At 42.1% G+C, this 9173-nt stretch overlaps 1 protein-coding gene across 1 annotated transcript in view; it reads left to right on the plus strand.

The window, feature by feature from the left end:
- The first annotated feature begins 3043 nt into the window (after window positions 1-3043).
- The window catches only part of Herc1 (HECT and RLD domain containing E3 ubiquitin protein ligase family member 1), a 160319-nt gene continuing 154189 nt past the window's right edge, over window positions 3044-9173 (plus strand). The window contains exon 1 of the mRNA XM_029543584.1: window positions 3044-3219. The gene's annotated coding sequence lies outside the window, so the exon portion shown is untranslated. The remainder of the gene's footprint in view (window positions 3220-9173) is intronic.

The following is a 9173-nucleotide window of genomic DNA, read 5'->3' on the forward strand; positions in this document are numbered from 1 at the left end:
AAAGCCCATTTACACACAGGCTGTGGACAGGAGAAGGCAGGTTTAGATTTCATGCTACAGCAGGACTCCTGTCTGTGGACTCCTGCATTGGCAAGATTCTGTTTTCAGAGTCATGGTTCAATACATTCTCTGAATCCTTTTAGTTTTCCCCTTCCCCCACCCCGCCCCTCACATATTTACTCTTCTGATTTCGATTCCAACTTAGCTATAGCTTTTGTTTTAGAGCTAAGCACAGCTTATAGGCAGATGCAAGATGAATATGACACATTCTTCTGACTTTCTAGTCCCTGACTGTGGTGCACGAATACAGAATGTGCCATGGGAGGGCAATGACGGCGTGCGCAAGCAGGGAGAGAGAGCTGCCTCTGCTGTGGTCATGGTGCACAGCTCAGAGAGTTATCAGGTCAAGGACCCATTATGATAGTAAGCCTTAACAACACGTTTCCATTTTTCTATGTGGACTGAGGTGGTAGAGGTGGGAGGCTGATGTTGATGAGGCTTTAACAAGTGCTGATTTGAGTACTTGTGTTTGGAAAAAGTGGTATGGCCAAAGTCATGGTGGAAAGTGGAGTTTCCTTGTTGACATTAATTCAAAATTGCATGTGGGGTGGAGAAATGGGTCAGATGTTAAGAGCACTAGCTGTTCTTTTGGAGGACCCAGGTTTGATTCCCAGAGCCTACGTTGTGGCCCATACAGTGGCTGGTAATGCCAGTTCCCAGAGGATCTAGTCCTTTGGCCATTGTGGACAAATGCAGGTGTACACGCAAAACACTTTACACAAAAGATAAAAATAAGTGAAAATTTAAAAAGTAATTGTGTGCCATTGGACTCAATTGTATTTAGTTCTTTGCATATGTCTCCGAGGGAGGAAGCTAAATAGAGGGCAAGGGAGGAAATTTCTTTTTTTAAAAAAGAAATTTATTTAAATTATATGTATGTGTATATGTGCATATCTGTATAGGAAACACAAGTACTCAAATGTAGCTGCTTGCTAAGGCCAGAGGTGTCAGATATTTCTGAAGCTGCAGTTTCAGGCAGTTGGAAGCCTCCTTATTTTTGTGCTGGGAACAGAACTCAGGTCTGCAAGGCAGTAAGTAGGAGAGAGGGAGAGGGTGGAAGAGAGGGAGAGGAGAGGAGAGGAGAGGAGAGGAGAGAGAGAGAGAGAGAGAGAGAGAGAGAGAGAGAGAGAGAGAGAACAAGAGCACAAAATGTCTGGATTATATAGGGAGAAGCTACTGGGGAAAGGGCAACCCAGCCCCTGGGCTCCAAAGCTCATATCTTGGGGCTGGGTATGACAGGTAGGAACTGAGGGATGCTGGTAGAACCTGGAGGCCAGGTCTGCTTTGATGTGAAAAATATGCACCTCAGTCCCTTGTCCCCAGGTCCTAAACCAAACATCTGAGACCATAAAAAGCACTAGCAACAATATCATCACTCCATGCTAATCTGCCTCTCATACTTAGACTAGAATACACATTTTTTTTTTCCTTTTCGTTTTTTTCGAGACAGGGTTTCTCTGTGTAGCCTTGGCTGTCCTGGAACTCTGTAGACCAGGCTGGCCTCGAATTCAGAAATCCACCTGCCTCTGCCTCCCAAGTGCTGGGGTTAAAGGTGTGTGCCACCACGCCCGGCCTAGAATACACATCTTATACACAGAAGTTTATATACACCATTAGAAGTTCTATTTAGTGATTATCTCATATCTATACTCCTCTAAGGAGGAACCCTGTAATAATAACTAATATTCTAAGTGAACAGATTAGAAACTGAGGTCCAGGGAAGCCAAGCAAGCCATTCAAAGTCACACACAAAGCTGAGAGTAACTTTTGTCTTGGGCTCAATTTGTATGCTACGCATTTCCAATTGAACCAAAGGGGAACTCAGTATTTGGACCAAACTGGTCTCAAACTCAGAGATTGCCACCCCACCCAGCTGCTTATACCATGTACATGTGTATGTGTTTAGCAAAACAATTAAAAAATATTTTATTTATAACGTGCCCCCTTCCCCAAACGCCTTTAGTTCTAGCACTCTGGAGCAGAATCAGGCAAATCTCCGAGTTCCAAGCCAGCCTGGTCTCTAGAGAGTTCTAGGACAGCTAGGGAGACATGGAGAAACTGTCTTGAAAACAAAAACAAATTTATGTGTATGTGTGGGTACGTGAACGCGAGTGCAGGTTCTTGTAGAGTTCAGAAGTGAGTGTTGAAGTTACAAGTGCTTGTGGACATCCTGCCTTGGGTGCTGAGATGTGAAGTCAAGTCACTCTGTAAGAGCAAGCCCTCTTAACCGCTGAGGTCTCTCTCCAGAAAAACCTTTTGCTGAAGGTGGCTACAGTGGTGAGATTGGGAGTCCTTAAGTACAGAGGCACTCAACAATATCAATTCAACATTTGAGCGCCTACATCTATGCTAGACGTTGGGCTAGATGACCAAGTTAGTCAGGGTCCTTCTTTAGAGTGCATCGCTGTATAGGTCAGGGTCAAGACCCATACTGAACATCAATCCTCCCGTGTTCCTCAGACAGGGCAGAAGTTGGGCAACTTAAACACTTGCTTGGGCGTAAACTTAACCAGCCAGAAGGTTAAGGGCAGACTGTGATGGGAGATAAGGGGAGTAGAGCGGCCGGCACGCAGCTGAGATAAAGGGGTGTGGCCGGGTCCCAGCTTTTCCTCACGGTCCTAGGCAGCACACGGACCTCGATCCTCTAGCAGACTGTCCCTAGCTCATCCTGAGCACATCCACGCTCTCCTGATCCTTCAGTGCCCTTTGTGAAATGCCCCCAATTGTTAGTTCCCTACGGGCACTAGTGACTCCGCGAGGACTCAGCGGTAAGAGACATGGGGCGGTAGAGTGTCCCCAGAACCCTCACAGGGAGGGTCTCCCGGCCGGCGAAGTGCTCATCCCTTTCTCATCAGTGTCTAAGCCCGCATTTTCTCTCCATTTTCCTCTCAGGTTGCCTCCCACCTCCCGCGCGAGGTCCGGAGGAGGCAGGACCAGCGCTCCTGATCTCGCGAGAGTTCGCCATAAGTCCCGCGAGACTCGCCTGCCGCTGCCGCTGCCGCTTCGCCGCCGCCGCCGCCGCCTCTTACGTCTTTCCCTTTGACAAGTCGCCGCCGCTGCAGCAAAAATATAAAGGACGCGGCTAGCGCAGCCGCTGGCTAGCCGGGTGCCGGGCGCTGGAGCCGCACCCCATTGCCGCCAGCCCTCGACCCACGTACGGTAGGTACCACGTCCTCTTTCGCCACCGCGACCTCTCGAGTGTGTGCTCGGCTGGCCCGGCCGAGCCGCTCGGGGCCGTTCCGGGGCCGCCCGCCGAGCGGGGCTGCGGGCTCCGGGCTCCGGGTTGACGGCGGGCGGAGGCCGGAGGAACCCCTGGCCCCTTGGAAGCCTGTTGGAAGCCGTGCCACCTGCGGGAGGGAGGGACCCGCCCCTGATTAAGCTTGCAGTCTGCGCCCCTAGCTCCTCAGGGGTCGCATCTGTGACCTTCTCCCCTTTATCCGCTAACGAGCGCGGCTCCCTCAGCTGGGACTGGGACTGGGACTGGGACTGGGACTGGGACTGGGACTGGGACTGGGACTGGGACTGGGACTGGGGAGCGGCTCTCTGCGCTCTTTCTTATGAGGAGAGTCGCGACTCTGGTGCTCCCTGTCGCTGGCAGACTTCGGAGGGGTGGAGGTTGGGACCCTGTGTCTTTCTCCTCCTGTGTGCTTTTGGGTGGGGGCTGCTCATCCTTTCGGTGAACGTTTCATTGACTCTCTCATCGGCTAAAATAACAATTTCTAAAGCCCTTGCTACCTGGAGCGGAGACGAGGCGACCGTTGGGTAGTCTCCAGGGTGAGAGGTGGATGGTGATGATGACAGGAGCTAACCCTGGGAACAGTGATGGGTGGCAGGTTCCCAGGAGACAGGAGGACGGAAGCTTGGTACCTACCTCTCCCAGGAGGTTATGTAAAGACGCGATGTATGTATATATGTATGTATGTATGTAGTATGCATGCATGTGTATGGTAGCTGTGAAGCACAGGGACAGAGTCTCTATTTGCGTTAGTTTTAAACTGTTAATATTTTGATATATTTCTAACAGATCCTATATGTTTTGTTTTTTAAGAGTACCTAGCTTGTCCTTGAATGGTATTTCCTTATTTTATGTATGTTCCCAAAATGATTTGTTTTATTTGAACCATTCCTTTGGCCCACTTGATTAAACCCGGTTACTTTTTTATTATCATTGGCTGTTCCCGGCCATCACCATATTTCATTGTGCCTTCTTCCAAAATGATTGTTGCTCAAATAGCTTTAAAAGTCAAACCTTAACATTGTTCTTTTGGGATATAATATCTGAGTTATTTTTATTTTATTTTATTTTATTTTATTTTTTGTGATGAGTCCTCTAAATTGGGCCATTGTTTATGTAAAGAAAAGAAAATTATTTGTGATGAGGAGAAAGTAAGCTTTAAAGTTTTTAAAAAATTGATGGTGATGTACCTTTGGTTATATGTTTACATACCTGTGTGTTTATACAAGCAAAAGTGAATGTCCTGAGTACCCGTATTATGCGTAAATGCACATATGTCATGCATGCTTGTCCTCTGCACTTTTATATCTGTATATTTTAGAAATAGGTCAAAACATTTTGTCATGTTATTTGAGAGAGAAACAGCATAATGTAGGACAAAGAACAGTCAATTATATTTTTCCCAAATCACATGACAGGATTGTATGGCAGAAAGATATCTAGGAAGGTTGGAAACCTTGCGTCTTTCAAAAGTAGGATAGTTTATCAGTTGTCATTGAAATGGATGGCCTTTTAAGGCCTCTTGGAATTAGCAACTTTTATGAATTTTGCTTTCCCTAAGGTTCTTACCACTTTGCTTCTTAAATTTCTGGTCTTGCCATTTCCTTTCAACACTGATCCATTGATTTGCTGGTTATGTATTTTCTCTGTGCAGTTGTGCTGGTGGTATATGGAGGAGAAAGCAAATGCATCACATAGTCTTCTCATTAATGTAAACATATGTGAAAATATCATTTTATTTAAATGGACAACACATTGAAATGGATAACACATTAGAGGAGAACGTGCTGTTTTTTGAGTTGGATTGGTTAGTAGAAGATGCATGTAATACATAGTGAAAAGTCTTAGTGTTGTGAGCAGAATGCCTGAGTTGAGTGGGCAGCAGATTTTAAAAGTGGACTCTTCGAATGTAAGTGATAACGTTGATGCTGTATTTGTGATAAGGTAGAAAATGTGTTAGCTAAAAGCATACTTGTGAAACAAAACTTGAGCTTTAGGTGGAGGCAGAATGATCAGGATTTTCAGGGCAGTCTTGTCTATGTGGGAGATATCAAAAAAACGTGAACAAGCCCTTGAAATTTGTAGGTAAACAACCATAAAAACAACAATTATTTTTCATCATATATAAAACTTTGTCTTAGTGTACCCACGAAACAGGTTGCTAGGAGTACCTTCTAAATGTTATCAACATCTTGAACAGAGAATATTGGCTGAGTCATTTAAAGAGGAGATTGTAAAGTCAGCAAAACCACTTCGGCTAGCATTTTTTTCTTTTAAACTAAAAGGAGCACAAAATAGGTACCTAATAGGTACCCTTCTGATTATTTTTTTTCTACTGGCCCTTATAGATTAATGGGAATATTAAATTCCAGAGGAGATCTACCAGCAAATAAATGTGATGCCTGAATCAGATGATGGTTAGGTTTATTTTTATTTTTTTCTTTTTGATACAGGAGTTTGTGCAGCCTAGGCAGATTTTGACTCTAGTTGAGACTGGTCATGAGCTCCTGATCTCTTGCTACTACCTCTAGGTACTAAGAATACTGAGGATACAGGCATGTGGTACCATACTGGCTTGTTTTGTTTGTTTGGTTTTTTTGAGATGGGAGGTCTTACTTTGTAGATTAGGCTGGTCTTGAACTCATAGAGATCTGACTGTCTCTGGGTCAAAGAGTCATTACTTCTGACCAATTTCTAAGTTCCTCATGACTTTTTGAGTATTTGTTTATTTTTTTATTTTTTGTAAAAATACTCTCATTTTTGACTCATTTTTTTTTCTCACAATTAGATTGAAGTTTTGTCTGTTTTGATTATAATGCTCTGTATCAATGCATTTTACTAGGGGGCCATGTTATTGATGTGTCTGGTTACTAATGATATTTTAACCTTGATCATTTGTTCTGGTGGCTTCTATTGGGATATTCTAGGAGAGGGCGCTATTTGTCCTCTTTGATACAATATATCTTGTAGGAGGTTCTATAAAACTATAGACTGGTTTGCTCAAACTTTCTCCCCTTGTTTGTATTGTAACATACACAGTTATGGTATTTGTAGTTCCCTTATTCTTTGTTGTTGTTGTTGTTGTTTTTTTTTTGTTTTTCGTTTTTTTTTGAGACAGGGTTTCTCTGTATATCCCTGGCTGTCCTGGAATCCGCCTGCCTCTGCCTCCCAAGTGCTGGGATTAAAGTGTGCGCCACCACGCCCGGCTCCTTTATTCTTATATGTATGAATTGGACTTCATCTGTCAAAGGACATTTGTTAATTTAGTTATTTATATCACTATGATAGTGTGTATATTCATTTGATTCTATAGACTCTTGTCCAATATGATAGCATTATGTTGTTCACATTGTTTCAGCTTTGGCCACAGTGTATATGTGTGTGTGTGTTGTGTGTGTTGATTAAAGGCCAACTTGTAGGAGTTGATTCTCTTCTTCCACCATGTGGATATTGGGGACCCAACTCAGATTGAAAGCCCTGATGACAGGCACCATTAGCTACTGACCACCTCACCTACTCCATTTAAATAATTGTTTACAGTCTACTAAATATTAGACATCTGTTATATTATGGGTAGGTTATAAGCTAATACAATGCAGGATTTTTTTTTTTTTCAAGACAGGGTTTCTCTGTACAGCTCTGGCTGTCCTGGAACTCACTTTGTAGACCAGGCTGGCCTCGAACTCAGAAATCTGCCTGCCTCTGCCTCCCAAGTGCTGGGATTAAAGGTGTGCACCACCTCCGGCCCGGCTTAATGCAGGATTTTTTTTAACCCTTTCTACTCATGATTCCTTTTGTCAAGTTTTAGGTGACCCCAAATAAGTAGTTATATAAATTAAGTATACAAATGAGACATTTACTGATAAACGTAACTATTTTAAAATAGCTGTTTTTGTATGCATATAAATTTACTAAAGATGAAAACAAATTTGAATACTGAGAAATGGGTCTGTTTATTTATTTTTATAAAAGAAATTAACTCTTGCTGAACATTTGATACTACAAGACATAGAACATCTTCCAGCATTTTTTTTTTAAGAATTGATCAATATTTTGGTTTTATAATCAACGGCATTGAGATTGCTGCTTCTCATAAATTCATAATACAAAATTTCAGGAGTATATTTAGAGCCATTTTAGTAATTGTGGGAAATTCTGTCCTAATTTTGAGTCAAAAATATTTAATGACTTTTTATGTGAAAGTCAAGCCAACTTTGAAAATCATATGCTCTAACATAAAGTGACTCAGGGATCTGTTACTTTGATGCTTGTGTGCTAAGGATTGATAATAAAAATATTAGAAGCTTTTGTTTTCTGCAATTAAAACTATTGTATTTCTATAAAAGCACAACACTTTGTTAGCATGGTAAAAGTACTATAATCTGTAATTTACAATATTCTCAGTCTGAGCCATGGTATTTCCAGCATTGCTTCTTGGCATTGCACAGTGCCATGGCACGCACAGTACAAAGCATACACATTTTCGCTTTAGTGGAGTCACAGGGTGCGGCATGGGCAAGTGCTGCCAGAGACACCTTGGATTCCTTCTTGTGACCAGAAACCTTTTAGTGTAGCTAGATTTTTGGCTACCCTTGAATTTAGTTACATGATGGGATCATTTCCCACAGTTTAAGAATCAGACTACAAGGGACCAGAGAACAATAGATTTTGTTATCTGCCAGGGGTGGAGAACTCTGGAACCTATCCCCTGAAGGTACTGAAGGACAACTATATTTAATCCTCTTTGTATAATGACCATGAGTTTATATCAGTACCTTTTCCTCCAACACTACAAGGTTGCTCTGACCTTCTGTTATTCCTTATTTGTATTTTCTTTCTGTGACAGAAGCCTGGATCTCAGTATCATAACATATATTTGCTAACTTTTGGAGTATCCAACAGATAGTTATGCTTATGAAAAGTAGTCACAAGATTATCTTTATCTTTAGCTATTTAGGTTAGCTGTTTCATTCTCTATTCTCTTTAGTGTGACTGTGTTACCTTAGTGCAGTGTAGTTCAGTTCCTTTGTTGCTTCTTTGTATTCTCTTTTGATTGCTCTCAGTCCTGGTTGATGTTAACTAATTATTGTTATGGATGATGATGATGGTGACTTAAGATAGGATCTCCCAAATATCTCACACTGGGCTCAAACTTGGTATTCTCCTGCTTCAACCTTCTAATGATTGGATTATAGGCTTGTATCATCATATGTGACATTATTGTTAGTTTTGGTTTGTGAAACTGTACAGTTACTGAATGCCACTGCTGTTTGACTTTACTATTTAAAATGATTACTCAGAAGTGTCCCTCTATCCTACTGTCACATCCCTCTGTCTCTATCTTTGTTTCTACCTCTTTTCCATGTTCATTAAGGAATCCAGAATTTAAATTTAGTTTCAGATTTATCTCTTCCTCAATTATTTCACCAAAATGAACAGATTATATTCATTTAAAAACATTAAACCAGCCAGACGTGGTGGTGCACGCCTTTAATCCCAGCACTTGGGAGGCAGAGGCAGGTGGATTTCTGAGTTCGAGGCTAGCCTGGTCTATAAAGGACAGCCAGGGCTATACAGAGAAACCCTGTTTAGAAAAACCAAAAAAAAAAAAAAAAAAAAAAGAAAGAAAGAAAAAAATTAAACCTCTGTTTGCAGCCCATGGTACAAATATGACCATGGAGGTCAGAGGACAACTTGGAATTGGTTTTTTGCTTACATGATGTGTGTCTCAGGGATCAAACTTAGGTCATCAGGCTTAGTGATACGCACCTTTACTTTGTGAGCCATCTCACCAGTCCCTACATTTTCTATTTTTTTTTTTTTTTTTTTTTTTTTTTACTTTGCACTTGACTTACTTGTGTCTTATGACTCAGATAGG

Source organism: Mus pahari, chromosome 10 (genome assembly GCF_900095145.1).
Source record: "Mus pahari chromosome 10, PAHARI_EIJ_v1.1, whole genome shotgun sequence".
NCBI lineage: Eukaryota > Metazoa > Chordata > Mammalia > Rodentia > Muridae > Mus > Mus pahari.